The 22,865-nt window shown below is 55.2% G+C and overlaps 4 non-coding genes and 5 pseudogenes across 4 annotated transcripts; all 9 read left to right on the forward strand.

The window, feature by feature from the left end:
* Positions 1-241: 241 nt before the first annotated feature.
* LOC137353810 (U2 spliceosomal RNA) lies at positions 242-432 on the forward strand. The gene has a single exon (XR_010969962.1). It is a non-coding gene; the product is annotated as a U2 spliceosomal RNA (small nuclear RNA).
* A 386-nt stretch (positions 433-818) lies between these two features.
* On the forward strand, positions 819-1,009 carry LOC137353777 (U2 spliceosomal RNA). Its single transcript, XR_010969929.1, has one exon. It is a non-coding gene; the product is annotated as a U2 spliceosomal RNA (small nuclear RNA).
* Positions 1,010-1,395: 386 nt separating this feature from the next.
* LOC137354708 (U2 spliceosomal RNA) lies at positions 1,396-1,503 on the forward strand (annotated as a pseudogene).
* Positions 1,504-6,703: 5,200 nt separating this feature from the next.
* On the forward strand, positions 6,704-6,882 carry LOC137354305 (U2 spliceosomal RNA; annotated as a pseudogene).
* Positions 6,883-7,270: 388 nt separating this feature from the next.
* On the forward strand, positions 7,271-7,461 carry LOC137353811 (U2 spliceosomal RNA). Its single transcript, XR_010969963.1, has one exon. It is a non-coding gene; the product is annotated as a U2 spliceosomal RNA (small nuclear RNA).
* Positions 7,462-7,847: 386 nt separating this feature from the next.
* On the forward strand, positions 7,848-8,038 carry LOC137353778 (U2 spliceosomal RNA). The gene has a single exon (XR_010969930.1). It is a non-coding gene; the product is annotated as a U2 spliceosomal RNA (small nuclear RNA).
* Positions 8,039-8,424: 386 nt separating this feature from the next.
* LOC137354709 (U2 spliceosomal RNA) lies at positions 8,425-8,532 on the forward strand (annotated as a pseudogene).
* Positions 8,533-13,732: 5,200 nt separating this feature from the next.
* LOC137354306 (U2 spliceosomal RNA) lies at positions 13,733-13,911 on the forward strand (annotated as a pseudogene).
* A 388-nt stretch (positions 13,912-14,299) lies between these two features.
* On the forward strand, positions 14,300-14,408 carry LOC137354684 (U2 spliceosomal RNA; annotated as a pseudogene).
* The last annotated feature ends 8,457 nt before the right edge of the window (positions 14,409-22,865 follow it).

The raw sequence follows: 22,865 nt of genomic DNA on the forward strand, positions 1-22,865 counted from the left end.
GCCCAGCGCACGCGTGTCTTTTTTCCTGCGCAATGCCTCGCGCAGAAGCGCAAGGAATGGCTGCGCGTGGCATGCACGCGTGCTTTCCTTTCTGCTTGCAAGGCCCGGCAACAAAAGGAGCTCTGGCTCAAAGACCGCCCGCCGTCGCCTCTTTCGCCCTAGGCTCGCCCACCCGGCGGCTACTTTGAGGTAGAGGCCGCACGCCGGGCCTGACGCGTGCAGCAAACGCAGTTTTACGGCCATCGCTTCTCGGCCTTTTGGCTAAGATCAAGTGTAGTATCTGTTCTTATCAGTTTAATATCTGATACGTCCCCTATCTGGGGACCAAATATTAAATTGATTTTTGGGACAGGGCGATGGAACAGGGGCTTGCCCCGTCCACTCCATGCATCCACCTGGTATTGCAGTGTTTCCAGGAGCGGTGCAGCTTCCCCCCTCCATGGGAGTGAGACCCCTGCTGAAAAATAGAATTCGCAATAGTGACGGCGCTGCTGCTCGGCTGACTTTGCTGCAGTTTTCCGTGGGCGCTACGCTGCCCCCTGTTGGATTGCCCCGCAGTTGCAGGCCGCCCTTTGCTGCCCAGCGCGCGCGTGTCTTTTTTCCTGCGCAATGCCTCGCGCAGAAGCGCAAGGAATGGCTGCGCGTGGCATGCACGCGTGCTTTCCTTTCTGCTTACAAGGCCCGGCAACAAAAGGAGCTCTGGCTCAAAGACCGCCCGCCGTCGCCTCTTTCGCCCGAGGCTCGCCCACCCGGCGGCTACTTTGACGTAGAGGCCGCACGCCGGGCCTGACGCGCGCAGCAAACGCAGTTTTAGGGCCATCGCTTCTCGGCCTTTTGGCTAAGATCAAGTGTAGTATCTGTTCTTATCAGTTTAATATCTGATACGTCCCCTATCTGGGGACCAAATATTAAATTGATTTTTGGGACAGGGAGATGGAACAGGGGCTTGCCCCGTCCACTCCATACATCCACCTGGTATTGCAGTGTTTCCAGGAGCGGTGCAGCTTCCCCCCTCCATGGGGGCGAGACCCCTGCTGAAAAATAGAATTCGCAATAGTGACGGCGCTGCTGCTCGGCTGACTTTGCTGCAGTTTTCCGTGGGCGCTACGCTGCCCCCTGTTGGATTGCCCCGCAGTTGCAGGCCGCCCTTTGCTGCCCAGCGCGCGCGTGTCTTTTTTCCTGCGCAATGCCTCGCGCAGAAGCGCAAGGAATGGCTGCGCGTGGCATGCACGCGTGCTTTCCTTTCTGCTTGCAAGGCCCGGCAACAAAAGGAGCTCTGGCTCAAAGACCGCCCGCCGTCGCCTCTTTCGCCCTATGCTCGCCCACCCAGCGGCTACTTTGAGGTAGAGGCCGCACGCCGGGCCTGACGCGCGCAGCAAACGCAGTTTTAGGGCCATCGCTTCTCGGCCTTTTGGCTAAGATCAAGTGTAGTATCTGTTCTTATCAGTGCTTATTTGATTGAGAAGAGACCATGATCATTGCCTTTGATCCTGGGGAAGCTTTGAGTAAAATGGCTATAACCAATTTTCGAGCTTCGGGCCAGGGAGTGCGCAACACCGTTCGGGTGGTCGTGAAGGACAAGGAAGGAGATGCATCGGTCGATCGCACCTTCTTCATCAAGAAAATTCTTTTCGATTGCTGCGGATTTCAAGCGACGGACGTCTTCTGCCTGCAGGATTTCCCCAGCAGTGGATACTTCGACGTGACGTTCCGGAACGTGGCGGGATGCATCAAGTTCCTGAAGGCGTTCAAGGAGAAAGGGGACCGGGCGCCACTGTCGATCCTCACAGTGGAGCCGCTCTTCACGCTTCCGTCACAACGGGACCGGGTGGTGACGATTCACCTCTACAACCCCCATGTTCCGGTGGTGGATGTCCTCACCTTTCTCGCCAGGTACGTCGTGGTGGCCGGCAGCAGCACTGATGTCAAGGACCCCTTTGGGATCTGGACCAGCAAGCGGCAGGTCAAGGTGACCTTGAAGGTAGATCCCAGTGGAGCCATCATCCACCCTCCCTCCAGCTTCGCTTTCGGGGGAAGTCGAGGCTTCTTGGTCTACGCTGGGCAGCCCAGAGTTTGTCGCACCTGTGGCAAATCTGGTCACATGGCAGCCAACTGCAGCACGGTTGTTTGCAAGAACTGCAAGGAGGAAGGCCATCAGACCAAGGACTGTAAGCAGACTAAGTGTTGCAACTTGTGCGGTGCGGCAGGCCATCTCTACAAGACCTGCCCCAAACGTTGTCTCAGCTATGCTCAGGCGGCAAGGTCCAAGGAATGGCCGGGCGAAGGTTCGACGAAGGCGTCCGCTGTCCGAAAGGAGACCAGCAACCTTCTCCGCAGTGAGGAACTTCAACCTGAGAAGGAAGGGGAGGCAGCTGAAACCAACGACACAGCACCTACCCAGCGCCCGGAAACCACTCCTCCACAGACAGAATCAATGGAGGAGGAGGCAGCAGATGGACAAACAGGTCAGTGGCAAGTGGTCCAGAGGAAAACCACAAAGAAAAAACATCCCAAAGCCACCACCCAAACCAGCGGCAAGAGGAGGCTCTCTTCTGAATCAGACTGCAACAACTCCTCTTCACTGGACGGGGAAATGCTGGAACGACAGCCCCTTCAAAAGAGGCGGCAGAACTCCGAGATGGATGATAAAGCATCCCAGCCCCCGGGCACTGGAAGCTGTGATGGGCCCAGCGTGCCCCAACCCCAATGCCCCACACGTAACGAAGTGGCCAACGCATCTCAGCTCTGCGACACCGGGAGCAAAGACACGTCTGGCGCACCTGAGCTCCGGGAGACCGGGAGCTGTGATGTTTTCGAGGAGGAACAGATGGAAGCAGCTGAGGACAACCCAATCCTCTCTGCCTACAAGACCCCCCCGATGTCACCCGAGCGGCACAAACCCTGCAGGAAAAATCAGGAGGGGTTTCTGAGCCCAACCAACGTGAAACTGCTTGCGCATACGATGGGTATGCAGGAACATCCCGAAGGGGAAGGACTGGGACTAGCGAGGACAAATGGTATGGGAAGCAACAACTAATTTTTAGTTAAAAATGGGTGTAAGAATTGCTTCCATTAATGTGCGTAGCATTAAATCGACTACGCGATGTGTTTCAACCTTGGATTACCTTGCCAAGGTCAAAGCTGACCTACTGTTTCTGCAGGAGTGTGGAATACCACACCTCAGCACCTACAGGCAGTGGTCGCGATGGTGGTCCCACGGGCCATCGATCTGGTCGGGGGGTAATGACTGCCGTTCCTCCGGCCTGGGTATTCTGCTGCGGGGAGGTAACTTCACCATCTCCGAAGTTAAGGAGGTGGTGGGCGGCCGCCTCCTCGTAGCAGACGTGATGTACAACAACGCTCCGCTCCGGTTGATCAACGTGTACGCCCCGGTACAACGCAGCGAGCGGCTGACCGTCTTCCAGCAGCTCCCACTGCTGCTGGCGACGTCCAGGCCGGTCATCCTAGGCGGTGACTTCAACTGCATCATCGATGCGGCTGGACGATCCGGCAGTGACGACAGAAAACTGGACGCTACGTCCAGATTCCTCATAGAAACAGTTAAGGATGCCAAACTGCACGACGTCTTCAGCAAACCTGCAGACGGAGCGCAGCGCAGATACACATGGTCAAGATCGGACGGGTCTGCCCGTTCCAGGATTGACTTCCTGTTTGTTTCCCGTGCTGTCACGGTCGGATCCACCGACGTCAAGCCGGGGTTCTTCTCCGACCACTGCCTCTTACTGGCCGACTGTCACTTACAGGACGACCAGCGGGTTGGCAGAGGGACGTGGAAGCTCAATGCGACACTGCTGACCCCAGAGAACGTTGAGGAACTCAAAAGGGATTACAATGGTTGGAGGACCGTGAAACCCCTCTTTGAGTCTCCAGTTCACTGGTGGGAAGCGATTAAGGAGAACATCAAGAGGTTCTTCATCCACAAAGGTGTTCAGAAGGCGAGAGAGAGACAGAGGGAACTGTCCCGACTCCAGAAAATTATGCAAAATCTACTCCGGTTGCAGTCAATGGGGGTCGAGGTCAAGGAGGACCTCCAAGAGGTGAAGAGCCAGCAGGCCTCGCTCTTTGCCAAGGAGGCCTCCAAGATCATCTTCCGGTCCAGAGTCCGCTCCATCGAGCAGGATGAGACGTGCTCGCGTTACTTCTTCCAAAAGGTACACAGAGAGAGCTCTGTTATCAGCAGCCTGAAGGAAGAAGATGGCTCGGTAACGTCTTCGCAGTCCGACATACTAAGGATCAGCAAATCCTTTTATGCTGGGCTGTATGACGCGAAGCCCACAGACAGCAGAGCCTCCCAGTCCTTCCTGTCATCTATCACAGAGGTCTTAGATGACAGCAGGAGGGAGGGACTGGACAAGCCGCTAACTCTGGACGAGCTGACAAAGGCCGTCGAGTCTTTCGAGGCGAGTAAAACTCCCGGGAGCGACGGCTTACCGGTCGAGTTGTACTCGGCCCTGTGGGACTGGGTCGGCCCGGACCTGCTGGAAGTATACGAGAGTATGCTCCTGGCCGGTAGCATGTCAGAATCCATGAGAAAAGGCATCATCACCCTCATTTACAAGCAGAAGGGGGAGAGGGTAGAAATCAGAAATTGGCGGCCCATCTCACTGCTTAATGTTGATTACAAGATTCTGTCCAAAGTCATAGCCAGTCGAGTCAAGTCTGCTCTGGAGCTGGTGATTCACCCCGATCAGACCTGTACTGTACCCGGCAGGAAGATCTCTGATAGCCTCGCGCTACTCAGGGATACGATCGCCTACGTACGGGACAGGAGGGTGGACACCTGCCTCATCAGCCTGGACCAGGAGAAGGCTTTTGACAGGATATCGCACACCTACATGATGGACGTGCTTTCCAAAATGGGGTTTGGGGAGGGAATCTGCAATTGGATCCAACTGCTCTACACAAACATCAGTAGCGCAGTGTCAATCAACGGGTGGGAATCTGAAAGTTTCCCGATCAAATCTGGAGTCAGACAGGGCTGTCCTCTTTCCCCGGTCTTGTTTGTTTGCTGTATTGAACCCTTTGCTGAGTCTATTAGGAAGGATGCGAGCATAAGAGGGGTGACAATCCCAGGCAGCGGAGGCACTCAGGTCAAAACCTCCCTGTACATGGATGACGTCGCCGTCTTCTGCTCGGATCCGCTGTCCGTGCGCAGACTGATGAGCATCTGCGACCAGTTCGAACTGGCCTCGGGAGCCAAAGTTAACCACGGCAAGAGCGAGGCCATGTTCTTTGGGAACTGGGCTGACCGATCCTTTGTCCCCTTCACCGTCAGGTCAGATTACCTGAAGGTGCTGGGGATATGGTTCGGAAGGGCCGGGGCGTGCACCAAAACATGGGAGGAGCGAGTAGCCAAGGTACGACAAAAGTTGGGCATGTGGGGGCAGCGGTCTCTCTCCATTGTGGGTAAGAACCTGGTCATCAGGTGCGAGGCGCTCACGTTGTTGCTCTACGTGGCGCAGGTCTGGCCCATACCCCACTCCTGCGCCGTGGCAGTCACCCGAGCCATTTTCCGCTTCGTCTGGGGATCTAAAATGGACCGGGTCCGGAGGGACACGATGTTCAAATCTCTGGACAAGGGCGGGAAAAATGTACCCAACGTGGCCCTCATCCTGATGACCACCTTCGTGTGCGGCTGCATCAAGCTATGTGTCGATCCCCAGTACGCAAACTCCAAGTGTCACTACGTGCTGAGGTTCTATCTGTCCCCGGTGTTGCGAAGGATGGGCCTGGTCACATTGCCGCGGAACGCTCCGTGCAGTTGGGCGGCGCCGTACCACCTATCCTTCGTGGAGCAGTTTCTGCGGAAAAACACCTTTGACCACCGGTCCATCAGGCAGTGGTCTGCACGGAATGTCCTCAAGGCCCTACGGGAAAAGGAAACGGTGGATCCTGTCGGATGGTTCCCCGAGCAGACCGTCAAAGTCATTTGGCGGAATGCCTCATCACCAGAACTTTCAAACAAGCACCAAGACGTAGCTTGGCTGGTGGTGAGAAGGGCCCTCCCCGTCAGATCCTTCATGCACACCCGAAGTCTCGCCCCCTCCGCACAGTGCCCCCGCGTTGGCTGTGGTGGGGAAGAGACGGTCGCCCACCTCCTCCTGGAATGTGCCTTTGCAAAGCAGGTGTGGAAAGAGATGCAGTGGTTTTTGTCAAGGTTCATCCCAAGCAGCTCTGTAACACAGGAGTCTGTGCTCTACGGGCTGTTCCCAGGGACGCACACCGAGACAAACATCAACTGCTGCTGGAGGGCTATCAATTCGGTGAAAGACGCCCTTTGGTCTGCCCGAAACTTGCTGGTCTTCCAGCGCAAAGAGTTGTCCACCACCGAATGTTGCAGACTGGCACATTCCAAGGTCCAGGACTACGTGCTGAGGGACGCACTAAAGCTTGGGGCAGCCGCAGCAAAGGCTCAATGGGGAAAGACCACAGTGTAAGGTTCCCCCACCAAGCTGGACTGAGGGGCTGGAACCATGGGAAGCCCCTCGAACTGTATCGTTAATATTCTCAATTGCTGTAAATGTAAAACTGTAATTGACATGACAATTGTGAAACGGAAGGGTTGGGAAGAAACTCATGACATTATTGAAAGAAACTGATCTCTTTTGCAATGTTTGTATTTTTTCGTGCTGTTTGGAAACTGTTTGGCAATGTAATTTTTACAGATTTTTATGAATAAAGTATATTTTGGAAATAAAAAAAAAAAAATCTGTTCTTATCAGTTTAATATCTGATACGTCCCCTATCTGGGGACCAAATATTAAATTGATTTTTGGGACAGGGAGATGGAGCAGGGGCTTGCCCCGTCCACTCCATGCATCCACCTGGTATTGCAGTGTTTCCAGGAGCGGTGCAGCTTCCCCCCTCCATGGGGGCGAGACCCCTGCTGAAAAATAGAATTCGCAATAGTGACGGCGCTGCTGCTCGGCTGACTTTGCTGCAGTTTTCCCTGGGTGCTACGCTGCCCCCTGTTGGATTGCCCCGCAGTTGCAGGCCGCCCTTTGCTGCCCAGCGCGCGCGGTTGTCTTTTTTCCTGCGCAATGCCTCGCGCAGAAGCGCGAGGAATGGCTGCGCGTGGCATGCACGCGTGCTTTCCTTTCTGCTTGCAAGGCCCGGCAACAAAAGGAGCTCTGGCTCAAAGACCGCCCGCCGTCGCCTCTTTCGCCCTAGGCTCGCCCACCCGGCGGCTACTTTGAGGTAGAGGCCGCACGCCGGGCCTGACGCGTGCAGCAAACGCAGTTTTACGGCCATCGCTTCTCGGCCTTTTGGCTAAGATCAAGTGTAGTATCTGTTCTTATCAGTTTAATATCTGATACGTCCCCTATCTGGGGACCAAATATTAAATTGATTTTTGGGACAGGGCGATGGAACAGGGGCTTGCCCCGTCCACTCCATGCATCCACCTGGTATTGCAGTGTTTCCAGGAGCGGTGCAGCTTCCCCCCTCCATGGGAGTGAGACCCCTGCTGAAAAATAGAATTCGCAATAGTGACGGCGCTGCTGCTCGGCTGACTTTGCTGCAGTTTTCCGTGGGCGCTACGCTGCCCCCTGTTGGATTGCCCCGCAGTTGCAGGCCGCCCTTTGCTGCCCAGCGCGCGCGTGTCTTTTTTCCTGCGCAATGCCTCGCGCAGAAGCGCAAGGAATGGCTGCGCGTGGCATGCACGCGTGCTTTCCTTTCTGCTTACAAGGCCCGGCAACAAAAGGAGCTCTGGCTCAAAGACCGCCCGCCGTCGCCTCTTTCGCCCGAGGCTCGCCCACCCGGCGGCTACTTTGACGTAGAGGCCGCACGCCGGGCCTGACGCGCGCAGCAAACGCAGTTTTAGGGCCATCGCTTCTCGGCCTTTTGGCTAAGATCAAGTGTAGTATCTGTTCTTATCAGTTTAATATCTGATACGTCCCCTATCTGGGGACCAAATATTAAATTGATTTTTGGGACAGGGAGATGGAACAGGGGCTTGCCCCGTCCACTCCATACATCCACCTGGTATTGCAGTGTTTCCAGGAGCGGTGCAGCTTCCCCCCTCCATGGGGGCGAGACCCCTGCTGAAAAATAGAATTCGCAATAGTGACGGCGCTGCTGCTCGGCTGACTTTGCTGCAGTTTTCCGTGGGCGCTACGCTGCCCCCTGTTGGATTGCCCCGCAGTTGCAGGCCGCCCTTTGCTGCCCAGCGCGCGCGTGTCTTTTTTCCTGCGCAATGCCTCGCGCAGAAGCGCAAGGAATGGCTGCGCGTGGCATGCACGCGTGCTTTCCTTTCTGCTTGCAAGGCCCGGCAACAAAAGGAGCTCTGGCTCAAAGACCGCCCGCCGTCGCCTCTTTCGCCCTATGCTCGCCCACCCAGCGGCTACTTTGAGGTAGAGGCCGCACGCCGGGCCTGACGCGCGCAGCAAACGCAGTTTTAGGGCCATCGCTTCTCGGCCTTTTGGCTAAGATCAAGTGTAGTATCTGTTCTTATCAGTGCTTATTTGATTGAGAAGAGACCATGATCATTGCCTTTGATCCTGGGGAAGCTTTGAGTAAAATGGCTATAACCAATTTTCGAGCTTCGGGCCAGGGAGTGCGCAACACCGTTCGGGTGGTCGTGAAGGACAAGGAAGGAGATGCATCGGTCGATCGCACCTTCTTCATCAAGAAAATTCTTTTCGATTGCTGCGGATTTCAAGCGACGGACGTCTTCTGCCTGCAGGATTTCCCCAGCAGTGGATACTTCGACGTGACGTTCCGGAACGTGGCGGGATGCATCAAGTTCCTGAAGGCGTTCAAGGAGAAAGGGGACCGGGCGCCACTGTCGATCCTCACAGTGGAGCCGCTCTTCACGCTTCCGTCACAACGGGACCGGGTGGTGACGATTCACCTCTACAACCCCCATGTTCCGGTGGTGGATGTCCTCACCTTTCTCGCCAGGTACGTCGTGGTGGCCGGCAGCAGCACTGATGTCAAGGACCCCTTTGGGATCTGGACCAGCAAGCGGCAGGTCAAGGTGACCTTGAAGGTAGATCCCAGTGGAGCCATCATCCACCCTCCCTCCAGCTTCGCTTTCGGGGGAAGTCGAGGCTTCTTGGTCTACGCTGGGCAGCCCAGAGTTTGTCGCACCTGTGGCAAATCTGGTCACATGGCAGCCAACTGCAGCACGGTTGTTTGCAAGAACTGCAAGGAGGAAGGCCATCAGACCAAGGACTGTAAGCAGACTAAGTGTTGCAACTTGTGCGGTGCGGCAGGCCATCTCTACAAGACCTGCCCCAAACGTTGTCTCAGCTATGCTCAGGCGGCAAGGTCCAAGGAATGGCCGGGCGAAGGTTCGACGAAGGCGTCCGCTGTCCGAAAGGAGACCAGCAACCTTCTCCGCAGTGAGGAACTTCAACCTGAGAAGGAAGGGGAGGCAGCTGAAACCAACGACACAGCACCTACCCAGCGCCCGGAAACCACTCCTCCACAGACAGAATCAATGGAGGAGGAGGCAGCAGATGGACAAACAGGTCAGTGGCAAGTGGTCCAGAGGAAAACCACAAAGAAAAAACATCCCAAAGCCACCACCCAAACCAGCGGCAAGAGGAGGCTCTCTTCTGAATCAGACTGCAACAACTCCTCTTCACTGGACGGGGAAATGCTGGAACGACAGCCCCTTCAAAAGAGGCGGCAGAACTCCGAGATGGATGATAAAGCATCCCAGCCCCCGGGCACTGGAAGCTGTGATGGGCCCAGCGTGCCCCAACCCCAATGCCCCACACGTAACGAAGTGGCCAACGCATCTCAGCTCTGCGACACCGGGAGCAAAGACACGTCTGGCGCACCTGAGCTCCGGGAGACCGGGAGCTGTGATGTTTTCGAGGAGGAACAGATGGAAGCAGCTGAGGACAACCCAATCCTCTCTGCCTACAAGACCCCCCCGATGTCACCCGAGCGGCACAAACCCTGCAGGAAAAATCAGGAGGGGTTTCTGAGCCCAACCAACGTGAAACTGCTTGCGCATACGATGGGTATGCAGGAACATCCCGAAGGGGAAGGACTGGGACTAGCGAGGACAAATGGTATGGGAAGCAACAACTAATTTTTAGTTAAAAATGGGTGTAAGAATTGCTTCCATTAATGTGCGTAGCATTAAATCGACTACGCGATGTGTTTCAACCTTGGATTACCTTGCCAAGGTCAAAGCTGACCTACTGTTTCTGCAGGAGTGTGGAATACCACACCTCAGCACCTACAGGCAGTGGTCGCGATGGTGGTCCCACGGGCCATCGATCTGGTCGGGGGGTAATGACTGCCGTTCCTCCGGCCTGGGTATTCTGCTGCGGGGAGGTAACTTCACCATCTCCGAAGTTAAGGAGGTGGTGGGCGGCCGCCTCCTCGTAGCAGACGTGATGTACAACAACGCTCCGCTCCGGTTGATCAACGTGTACGCCCCGGTACAACGCAGCGAGCGGCTGACCGTCTTCCAGCAGCTCCCACTGCTGCTGGCGACGTCCAGGCCGGTCATCCTAGGCGGTGACTTCAACTGCATCATCGATGCGGCTGGACGATCCGGCAGTGACGACAGAAAACTGGACGCTACGTCCAGATTCCTCATAGAAACAGTTAAGGATGCCAAACTGCACGACGTCTTCAGCAAACCTGCAGACGGAGCGCAGCGCAGATACACATGGTCAAGATCGGACGGGTCTGCCCGTTCCAGGATTGACTTCCTGTTTGTTTCCCGTGCTGTCACGGTCGGATCCACCGACGTCAAGCCGGGGTTCTTCTCCGACCACTGCCTCTTACTGGCCGACTGTCACTTACAGGACGACCAGCGGGTTGGCAGAGGGACGTGGAAGCTCAATGCGACACTGCTGACCCCAGAGAACGTTGAGGAACTCAAAAGGGATTACAATGGTTGGAGGACCGTGAAACCCCTCTTTGAGTCTCCAGTTCACTGGTGGGAAGCGATTAAGGAGAACATCAAGAGGTTCTTCATCCACAAAGGTGTTCAGAAGGCGAGAGAGAGACAGAGGGAACTGTCCCGACTCCAGAAAATTATGCAAAATCTACTCCGGTTGCAGTCAATGGGGGTCGAGGTCAAGGAGGACCTCCAAGAGGTGAAGAGCCAGCAGGCCTCGCTCTTTGCCAAGGAGGCCTCCAAGATCATCTTCCGGTCCAGAGTCCGCTCCATCGAGCAGGATGAGACGTGCTCGCGTTACTTCTTCCAAAAGGTACACAGAGAGAGCTCTGTTATCAGCAGCCTGAAGGAAGAAGATGGCTCGGTAACGTCTTCGCAGTCCGACATACTAAGGATCAGCAAATCCTTTTATGCTGGGCTGTATGACGCGAAGCCCACAGACAGCAGAGCCTCCCAGTCCTTCCTGTCATCTATCACAGAGGTCTTAGATGACAGCAGGAGGGAGGGACTGGACAAGCCGCTAACTCTGGACGAGCTGACAAAGGCCGTCGAGTCTTTCGAGGCGAGTAAAACTCCCGGGAGCGACGGCTTACCGGTCGAGTTGTACTCGGCCCTGTGGGACTGGGTCGGCCCGGACCTGCTGGAAGTATACGAGAGTATGCTCCTGGCCGGTAGCATGTCAGAATCCATGAGAAAAGGCATCATCACCCTCATTTACAAGCAGAAGGGGGAGAGGGTAGAAATCAGAAATTGGCGGCCCATCTCACTGCTTAATGTTGATTACAAGATTCTGTCCAAAGTCATAGCCAGTCGAGTCAAGTCTGCTCTGGAGCTGGTGATTCACCCCGATCAGACCTGTACTGTACCCGGCAGGAAGATCTCTGATAGCCTCGCGCTACTCAGGGATACGATCGCCTACGTACGGGACAGGAGGGTGGACACCTGCCTCATCAGCCTGGACCAGGAGAAGGCTTTTGACAGGATATCGCACACCTACATGATGGACGTGCTTTCCAAAATGGGGTTTGGGGAGGGAATCTGCAATTGGATCCAACTGCTCTACACAAACATCAGTAGCGCAGTGTCAATCAACGGGTGGGAATCTGAAAGTTTCCCGATCAAATCTGGAGTCAGACAGGGCTGTCCTCTTTCCCCGGTCTTGTTTGTTTGCTGTATTGAACCCTTTGCTGAGTCTATTAGGAAGGATGCGAGCATAAGAGGGGTGACAATCCCAGGCAGCGGAGGCACTCAGGTCAAAACCTCCCTGTACATGGATGACGTCGCCGTCTTCTGCTCGGATCCGCTGTCCGTGCGCAGACTGATGAGCATCTGCGACCAGTTCGAACTGGCCTCGGGAGCCAAAGTTAACCACGGCAAGAGCGAGGCCATGTTCTTTGGGAACTGGGCTGACCGATCCTTTGTCCCCTTCACCGTCAGGTCAGATTACCTGAAGGTGCTGGGGATATGGTTCGGAAGGGCCGGGGCGTGCACCAAAACATGGGAGGAGCGAGTAGCCAAGGTACGACAAAAGTTGGGCATGTGGGGGCAGCGGTCTCTCTCCATTGTGGGTAAGAACCTGGTCATCAGGTGCGAGGCGCTCACGTTGTTGCTCTACGTGGCGCAGGTCTGGCCCATACCCCACTCCTGCGCCGTGGCAGTCACCCGAGCCATTTTCCGCTTCGTCTGGGGATCTAAAATGGACCGGGTCCGGAGGGACACGATGTTCAAATCTCTGGACAAGGGCGGGAAAAATGTACCCAACGTGGCCCTCATCCTGATGACCACCTTCGTGTGCGGCTGCATCAAGCTATGTGTCGATCCCCAGTACGCAAACTCCAAGTGTCACTACGTGCTGAGGTTCTATCTGTCCCCGGTGTTGCGAAGGATGGGCCTGGTCACATTGCCGCGGAACGCTCCGTGCAGTTGGGCGGCGCCGTACCACCTATCCTTCGTGGAGCAGTTTCTGCGGAAAAACACCTTTGACCACCGGTCCATCAGGCAGTGGTCTGCACGGAATGTCCTCAAGGCCCTACGGGAAAAGGAAACGGTGGATCCTGTCGGATGGTTCCCCGAGCAGACCGTCAAAGTCATTTGGCGGAATGCCTCATCACCAGAACTTTCAAACAAGCACCAAGACGTAGCTTGGCTGGTGGTGAGAAGGGCCCTCCCCGTCAGATCCTTCATGCACACCCGAAGTCTCGCCCCCTCCGCACAGTGCCCCCGCGTTGGCTGTGGTGGGGAAGAGACGGTCGCCCACCTCCTCCTGGAATGTGCCTTTGCAAAGCAGGTGTGGAAAGAGATGCAGTGGTTTTTGTCAAGGTTCATCCCAAGCAGCTCTGTAACACAGGAGTCTGTGCTCTACGGGCTGTTCCCAGGGACGCACACCGAGACAAACATCAACTGCTGCTGGAGGGCTATCAATTCGGTGAAAGACGCCCTTTGGTCTGCCCGAAACTTGCTGGTCTTCCAGCGCAAAGAGTTGTCCACCACCGAATGTTGCAGACTGGCACATTCCAAGGTCCAGGACTACGTGCTGAGGGACGCACTAAAGCTTGGGGCAGCCGCAGCAAAGGCTCAATGGGGAAAGACCACAGTGTAAGGTTCCCCCACCAAGCTGGACTGAGGGGCTGGAACCATGGGAAGCCCCTCGAACTGTATCGTTAATATTCTCAATTGCTGTAAATGTAAAACTGTAATTGACATGACAATTGTGAAACGGAAGGGTTGGGAAGAAACTCATGACATTATTGAAAGAAACTGATCTCTTTTGCAATGTTTGTATTTTTTCGTGCTGTTTGGAAACTGTTTGGCAATGTAATTTTTACAGATTTTTATGAATAAAGTATATTTTGGAAATAAAAAAAAAAAAATCTGTTCTTATCAGTTTAATATCTGATACGTCCCCTATCTGGGGACCAAATATTAAATTGATTTTTGGGACAGGGAGATGGAGCAGGGGCTTGCCCCGTCCACTCCATGCATCCACCTGGTATTGCAGTGTTTCCAGGAGCGGTGCAGCTTCCCCCCTCCATGGGGGCGAGACCCCTGCTGAAAAATAGAATTCGCAATAGTGACGGCGCTGCTGCTCGGCTGACTTTGCTGCAGTTTTCCCTGGGTGCTACGCTGCCCCCTGTTGGATTGCCCCGCAGTTGCAGGCCGCCCTTTGCTGCCCAGCGCGCGCGGTTGTCTTTTTTCCTGCGCAATGCCTCGCGCAGAAGCGCGAGGAATGGCTGCGCGTGGCATGCACGCGTGCTTTCCTTTCTGCTTGCAAGGCCCGGCAACAAAAGGAGCTCTGGCTCAAAGACCGCCCGCCGTCGCCTCTTTCGCCCTAGGCCCGCCCACCCGGCGGCTACTTTGTGGTAGAGGCCGCACGCCGGGCCTGACGCGCGCAGCAAACGCAGTTTTACGGCCATCGCTTCTCGGCCTTTTGGCTAAGATCAAGTGTAGTATCTGTTCTTATCAGTGCTTATTTGATTGAGAAGAGACCATGATCATTGCCTTTTGATCCTGGGGAAGCTTTGAGTAAAATGGCTATAACCAATTTTCGAGCTTCGGGCCAGGGAGTGCGCAACACCGTTCGGGTGGTCGTGAAGGACAAGGAAGGAGATGCACCGGTCGATCGCACCTTTTTCATCAAGAAAATTCTCTTCGATTGCTGCGGATTTCAAGCGACGGACGTCTTCTGCCTGCAGGATTTCCCCAGCAGTGGATACTTCGACGTGACGTTCCGGAACGTGGCGGGATGCATCAAGTTCCTGAAGGCGTTCAAGGAGAAAGGGGACCGGGCGCCACTGTCGATCCTCACAGCGGAGCCGCTCTTCATGCTTCCGTCACAACGGGACCGGGTGGTGACGATTCACCTCTACAACCCCCATGTTCCGGTGGTGGATGTACTCACCTTTCTCGCCAGGTACGTCGAGGTGGCCGGCAGCAGCACTGATGTCAAGGACCCCTTTGGGATCTGGACCAGCAAGCGGCAGGTCAAGGTGACCTTGAAGGTAGATCCCAGTGGAGCCATCATCCACCCTCCCTCCAGCTTCGCTATCGGGGGAAGTCGAGGCTTCTTGGTCTACGCTGGGCAGCCCAGAGTTTGTCGCACCTGTGGCAAATCTGGTCACATGGCAGCCAACTGCAGCACGGTTGTTTGCAAGAACTGCAAGGAGGAAGGCCATCAGACCAAGGACTGTAAGCAGACTAAGTGTTGCAACTTGTGCGGTGCGGCAGGCCATCTCTACAAGACCTGCCCCAAACGTTGTCTCAGCTATGCTCAGGCGGCAAGGTCCAAGGAATGGCAGAGCGAAGGTTCGACGAAGGCGTCCGCTGTTCGAAAGGAGACCAGCAACCTTCTCCGCAGTGAGGAACTTCAACCTGAGAAGGAAGGGGAGGCGGCTGAAACCAACGACCCAGCACCTACCCAGCGCCCGGAAACCCCTCCTCCACAGACAGAATCAATGGAGGAGGAGGCAGCAGATGGACAAACAGGTCAGTGGCAAGTGGTCCAGAGGAAAACCACAAAGAAAAAACATCCCAAAGCCACCACCCAAACCAGTGGCAAGAGGAGGCTCTCTTCTGAATCAGACTGCAACAACTCCTCTTCACTGGACGGGGAAATGCTGGAACGACAGCCCCTTCAAAAGAGGCGGCAGAACTCCGAGATGGATGATCAAGCATCCCAGCCCCCGGGCACTGGAAGCTGTGATGGGCCCGGCGTGCCCCAACCCCAATTCCCCACACGTAACGAAGTGGCCAACGCATCTCAGCTCCGGGACACCGGGAGCAAAGACACGTCTGGCGCACCTGAGCTCCGGGAGACCGGGAGCTGTGATGTTTTCGAGGAGGAACAGATGGAAGCAGCTGAGGACAACCCAATCCTCTCTGCCTACAAGACCCCCCCGATGTCACCCGAGCGGCACAAACCCTGCAGGAAAAATCAGGAGGGGTTTCTGAGCCCAACCAACGTGAAACTGCTTGCGCATACGATGGGTATGCAGGAACATCCCGAAGGGGAAGGACTGGGACTAGCGAGGACAAATGGTATGGGAAGCAACAACTAATTTTTAGTAAAAAATGGGTGTAAGAATTGCTTCCATTAATGTGCGTAGCATTAAATCGACTACGCGATGTGTTTCAACCTTGGATTACCTTGCCAAGGTCAAAGCTGACCTACTGTTTCTGCAGGAGTGTGGAATACCACACCTCAGCACCTACAGGCAGTGGTCGCGATGGTGGTCCCACGGGCCATCGATCTGGTCGGGGGGTAATGACTGCCGTTCCTCCGGCCTGGGTATTCTGCTGCGGGGAGGTAACTTCACCATCTCCGAAGTTAAGGAGGTGGTGGGCGGCCGCCTCCTCGTAGCAGACGTGATGTACAACAACGCTCCGCTCCGGTTGATCAACGTGTACGCCCCGGTACAACGCAGCGAGCGGCTGACCGTCTTCCAGCAGCTCCCACTGCTGCTGGCGACGTCCAGGCCGGTCATCCTAGGCGGTGACTTCAACTGCATCATCGATGCGGCTGGACGATCCGGCAGTGACGACAGAAAACTGGACGCTACGTCCAGATTCCTCATAGAAACAGTTAAGGATGCCAAACTGCACGACGTCTTCAGCAAACCTGCAGACGGAGCGCAGCGCAGATACACATGGTCAAGATCGGACGGGTCTGCCCGTTCCAGGATTGACTTCCTGTTTGTTTCCCGTGCTGTCACGGTCGGATCCACCGACGTCAAGCCGGTGTTCTTCTCCGACCACTGCCTCTTACTGGCCGACTGTCACTTACAGGACGACCAGCGGGTTGGCAGAGGGACGTGGAAGCTCAATGCGACACTGCTGACCCCAGAGAACGTTGAGGAACTCAAAAGGGATTACAATGGTTGGAGGACCGTGAAACCCCTCTTTGAGTCTCCAGTTCACTGGTGGGAAGCGATTAAGGAGAACATCAAGAGGTTCTTCATCCACAAAGGTGTTCAGAAGGCGAGAGAGAGACAGAGGGAACTGTCCCGACTCCAGAAAATTATGCAAAATCTACTCCGGTTGCAGTCAATGGGGGTCGAGGTCAAGGAGGACCTCCAAGAGGTGAAGAGCCAGCAGGCCTCGCTCTTTGCCAAGGAGGCCTCCAAGATCATCTTCCGGTCCAGAGTCCGCTCCATCGAGCAGGATGAGACGTGCTCGCGTTACTTCTTCCAAAAGGTACACAGAGAGAGCTCTGTTATCAGCAGCCTGAAGGAAGAAGATGGCTCGGTAACGTCTTCGCAGTCCGACATACTAAGGATCAGCAAATCCTTTTATGCTGGGCTGTATGACGCGAAGCCCACAGACAGCAGAGCCTCCCAGTCCTTCCTGTCATCTATCACAGAGGTCTTAGATGACAGCAGGAGGGAGGGACTGGACAAGCCGCTAACTCTGGACGAGCTGACAAAGGCCGTCGAGTCTTTCGAGGCGAGTAAAACTCCCGGGAGCGACGGCTTACCGGTCGAGTTGTACTCGGCCCTGTGGGACTGGGTCGGCCCGGACCTGCTGGAAGTATACGAGAGTATGCTCCTGGCCGGTAGCATGTCAGAATCCATGAGAAAAGGCATCATCACCCTCATTTACAAGCAGAAGGGGGAGAGGGTAGAAATCAGAAATTGGCGGCCCATCTCACTGCTTAATGTTGATTACAAGATTCTGTCCAAAGTCATAGCCAGTCGAGTCAAGTCTGCTCTGGAGCTGGTGATTCACCCCGATCAGACCTGTACTGTACCCGGCAGGAAGATCTCTGATAGCCTCGCGCTACTCAGGGATACGATCGCCTACGTACGGGACAGGAGGGTGGACACCTGCCTCATCAGCCTGGACCAGGAGAAGGCTTTTGACAGGATATCGCACACCTACATGATGGACGTGCTTTCCAAAATGGGGTTTGGGGAGGGAATCTGCAATTGGATCCAACTGCTCTACACAAACATCAGTAGCGCAGTGTCAATCAACGGGTGGGAATCTGAAAGTTTCCCGATCAAATCTGGAGTCAGACAGGGCTGTCCTCTTTCCCCGGTCTTGTTTGTTTGCTGTATTGAACCCTTTGCTGAGTCTATTAGGAAGGATGCGAGCATAAGAGGGGTGACAATCCCAGGCAGCGGAGGCACTCAGGTCAAAACCTCCCTGTACATGGATGACGTCGCCATCTTCTGCTCGGATCCGCTGTCCGTGCGCAGACTGATGAGCATCTGCGACCAGTTCGAACTGGCCTCGGGAGCCAAAGTTAACCACGGCAAGAGCGAGGCCATGTTCTTTGGGAACTGGGCTGACCGATCCTTTGTCCCCTTCACCGTCAGGTCAGATTACCTGAAGGTGCTGGGGATATGGTTCGGAAGGGCCGGGGCGTGCACCAAAACATGGGAGGAGCGAGTAGCCAAGGTACGACAAAAGTTGGGCATGTGGGGGCAGCGGTCTCTCTCCATTGTGGGTAAGAACCTGGTCATCAGGTGCGAGGCGCTCACGTTGTTGCTCTACGTGGCGCAGGTCTGGCCCATACCCCACTCCTGCGCCGTGGCAGTCACCCGAGCCATTTTCCGCTTCGTCTGGGGATCTAAAATGGACCGGGTCCGGAGGGACACGATGTTCAAATCTCTGGACAAGGGCGGGAAAAATGTACCCAACGTGGCCCTCATCCTGATGACCACCTTCGTGTGCGGCTGCATCAAGCTATGTGTCGATCCCCAGTACGCAAACTCCAAGTGTCACTACGTGCTGAGGTTCTATCTGTCCCCGGTGTTGCGAAGGATGGGCCTGGTCACATTGCCGCGGAACGCTCCGTGCAGTTGGGCGGCGCCGTACCACCTATCCTTCGTGGAGCAGTTTCTGCGGAAAAACACCTTTGACCACCGGTCCATCAGGCAGTGGTCTGCACGGAATGTCCTCAAGGCCCTACGGGAAAAGGAAACGGTGGATCCTGTCGGATGGTTCCCCGAGCAGACCGTCAAAGTCATTTGGCGGAATGCCTCATCACCAGAACTTTCAAACAAGCACCAAGACGTAGCTTGGCTGGTGGTGAGAAGGGCCCTCCCCGTCAGATCCTTCATGCACACCCGAAGTCTCGCCCCCTCCGCACAGTGCCCCCGCGTTGGCTGTGGTGGGGAAGAGACGGTCGCCCACCTCCTCCTGGAATGTGCCTTTGCAAAGCAGGTGTGGAAAGAGATGCAGTGGTTTTTGTCAAGGTTCATCCCAAGCAGCTCTGTAACACAGGAGTCTGTGCTCTACGGGCTGTTCCCAGGGACGCACACCGAGACAAACATCAACTGCTGCTGGAGGGCTATCAATTCGGTGAAAGACGCCCTTTGGTCTGCCCGAAACTTGCTGGTCTTCCAGCGCAAAGAGTTGTCCACCACCGAATGTTGCAGACTGGCACATTCCAAGGTCCAGGACTACGTGCTGAGGGACGCACTAAAGCTTGGGGCAGCCGCAGCAAAGGCTCAATGGGGAAAGACCACAGTGTAAGGTTCCCCCACCAAGCTGGACCGAGGGGCTGGAACCATGGGAAGCCCCTCGAACTGTATCGTTAATATTCTCAATTGCTGTAAATGTAAAACTGTAATTGACATGACAATTGTGAAACGGAAGGGTTGGGAAGAAACTCATGACATTATTGGAAGAAACTGATCTCTTTTGCAATGTTTGTATTTTTTCGTGCTGTTTGGAAACTGTTTGGCAATGTAATTTTTACAGATTTTTATGAATAAAGTATATTTTGGAAATAAAAAAAAAAAAAATCTGTTCTTATCAGTGCTTATTTGATTGAGAAGAGACCATGATCATTGCCTTTTGATCCTGGGGAAGCTTTGAGTAAAATGGCTATAACCAATTTTCGAGCTTCGGGCCAGGGAGTGCGCAACACCGTTCGGGTGGTCGTGAAGGACAAGGAAGGAGATGCACCGGTCGATCGCACCTTTTTCATCAAGAAAATTCTTTTCGATTGCTGCGGATTTCAAGCGACGGACGTCTTCTGCCTGCAGGATTTCCCCAGCAGTGGATACTTCGACGTGACGTTCCGGAACGTGGCGGGATGCATCAAGTTCCTGAAGGCGTTCAAGGAGAAAGGGGACCGGGCGCCACTGTCGATCCTCACAGCGGAGCCGCTCTTCACGCTTCCGTCACAACGGGACCGGGTGGTGACGATTCACCTCTACAACCCCCATGTTCCGGTGGTGGATGTACTCACCTTTCTCGCCAGGTACGTCGAGGTGGCCGGCAGCAGCACTGATGTCAAGGACCCCTTTGGGATCTGGACCAGCAAGCGGCAGGTCAAGGTGACCTTGAAGGTAGATCCCAGTGGAGCCATCATCCACCCTCCCTCCAGCTTCGCTATCGGGGGAAGTCGAGGCTTCTTGGTCTACGCTGGGCAGCCCAGAGTTTGTCGCACCTGTGGCAAATCTGGTCACATGGCAGCCAACTGCAGCACGGTTGTTTGCAAGAACTGCAAGGAGGAAGGCCATCAGACCAAGGACTGTAAGCAGACTAAGTGTTGCAACTTGTGCGGTGCGGCAGGCCATCTCTACAAGACCTGCCCCAAACGTTGTCTCAGCTATGCTCAGGCGGCAAGGTCCAAGGAATGGCAGGGCGAAGGTTCGACGAAGGCGTCCGCTGTTCGAAAGGAGACCAGCAACCTTCTCCGCAGTGAGGAACTTCAACCTGAGAAGGAAGGGGAGGCGGCTGAAACCAACGACCCAGCACCTACCCAGCGCCCGGAAACCCCTCCTCCACAGACAGAATCAATGGAGGAGGAGGCAGCAGATGGACAAACAGGTCAGTGGCAAGTGGTCCAGAGGAAAACCACAAAGAAAAAACATCCCAAAGCCACCACCCAAACCAGTGGCAAGAGGAGGCTCTCTTCTGAATCAGACTGCAACAACTCCTCTTCACTGGACGGGGAAATGCTGGAACGACAGCCCCTTCAAAAGAGGCGGCAGAACTCCGAGATGGATGATCAAGCATCCCAGCCCCCGGGCACTGGAAGCTGTGATGGGCCCGGCGTGCCCCAACCCCAATTCCCCACACGTAACGAAGTGGCCAACGCATCTCAGCTCCGGGACACCGGGAGCAAAGACACGTCTGGCGCACCTGAGCTCCGGGAGACCGGGAGCTGTGATGTTTTCGAGGAGGAACAGATGGAAGCAGCTGAGGACAACCCAATCCTCTCTGCCTACAAGACCCCCCCGATGTCACCCGAGCGGCACAAACCCTGCAGGAAAAATCAGGAGGGGTTTCTGAGCCCAACCAACGTGAAACTGCTTGCGCATACGATGGGTATGCAGGAACATCCCGAAGGGGAAGGACTGGGACTAGCGAGGACAAATGGTATGGGAAGCAACAACTAATTTTTAGTAAAAAATGGGTGTAAGAATTGCTTCCATTAATGTGCGTAGCATTAAATCGACTACGCGATGTGTTTCAACCTTGGATTACCTTGCCAAGGTCAAAGCTGACCTACTGTTTCTGCAGGAGTGTGGAATACCACACCTCAGCACCTACAGGCAGTGGTCGCGATGGTGGTCCCACGGGCCATCGATCTGGTCGGGGGGTAATGACTGCCGTTCCTCCGGCCTGGGTATTCTGCTGCGGGGAGGTAACTTCACCATCTCCGAAGTTAAGGAGGTGGTGGGCGGCCGCCTCCTCGTAGCAGACGTGATGTACAACAACGCTCCGCTCCGGTTGATCAACGTGTACGCCCCGGTACAACGCAGCGAGCGGCTGACCGTCTTCCAGCAGCTCCCACTGCTGCTGGCGACGTCCAGGCCGGTCATCCTAGGCGGTGACTTCAACTGCATCATCGATGCGGCTGGACGATCCGGCAGTGACGACAGAAAACTGGACGCTACGTCCAGATTCCTCATAGAAACAGTTAAGGATGCCAAACTGCACGACGTCTTCAGCAAACCTGCAGACGGAGCGCAGCGCAGATACACATGGTCAAGATCGGACGGGTCTGCCCGTTCCAGGATTGACTTCCTGTTTGTTTCCCGTGCTGTCACGGTCGGATCCACCGACGTCAAGCCGGTGTTCTTCTCCGACCACTGCCTCTTACTGGCCGACTGTCACTTACAGGACGACCAGCGGGTTGGCAGAGGGACGTGGAAGCTCAATGCGACACTGCTGACCCCAGAGAACGTTGAGGAACTCAAAAGGGATTACAATGGTTGGAGGACCGTGAAACCCCTCTTTGAGTCTCCAGTTCACTGGTGGGAAGCGATTAAGGAGAACATCAAGAGGTTCTTCATCCACAAAGGTGTTCAGAAGGCGAGAGAGAGACAGAGGGAACTGTCCCGACTCCAGAAAATTATGCAAAATCTACTCCGGTTGCAGTCAATGGGGGTCGAGGTCAAGGAGGACCTCCAAGAGGTGAAGAGCCAGCAGGCCTCGCTCTTTGCCAAGGAGGCCTCCAAGATCATCTTCCGGTCCAGAGTCCGCTCCATCGAGCAGGATGAGACGTGCTCGCGTTACTTCTTCCAAAAGGTACACAGAGAGAGCTCTGTTATCAGCAGCCTGAAGGAAGAAGATGGCTCGGTAACGTCTTCGCAGTCCGACATACTAAGGATCAGCAAATCCTTTTATGCTGGGCTGTATGACGCGAAGCCCACAGACAGCAGAGCCTCCCAGTCCTTCCTGTCATCTATCACAGAGGTCTTAGATGACAGCAGGAGGGAGGGACTGGACAAGCCGCTAACTCTGGACGAGCTGACAAAGGCCGTCGAGTCTTTCGAGGCGAGTAAAACTCCCGGGAGCGACGGCTTACCGGTCGAGTTGTACTCGGCCCTGTGGGACTGGGTCGGCCCGGACCTGCTGGAAGTATACGAGAGTATGCTCCTGGCCGGTAGCATGTCAGAATCCATGAGAAAAGGCATCATCACCCTCATTTACAAGCAGAAGGGGGAGAGGGTAGAAATCAGAAATTGGCGGCCCATCTCACTGCTTAATGTTGATTACAAGATTCTGTCCAAAGTCA

Source organism: Heterodontus francisci, chromosome 41 (assembly GCF_036365525.1).
Source record: "Heterodontus francisci isolate sHetFra1 chromosome 41, sHetFra1.hap1, whole genome shotgun sequence".
Classification (NCBI taxonomy): Eukaryota; Metazoa; Chordata; class Chondrichthyes; order Heterodontiformes; family Heterodontidae; genus Heterodontus; species Heterodontus francisci.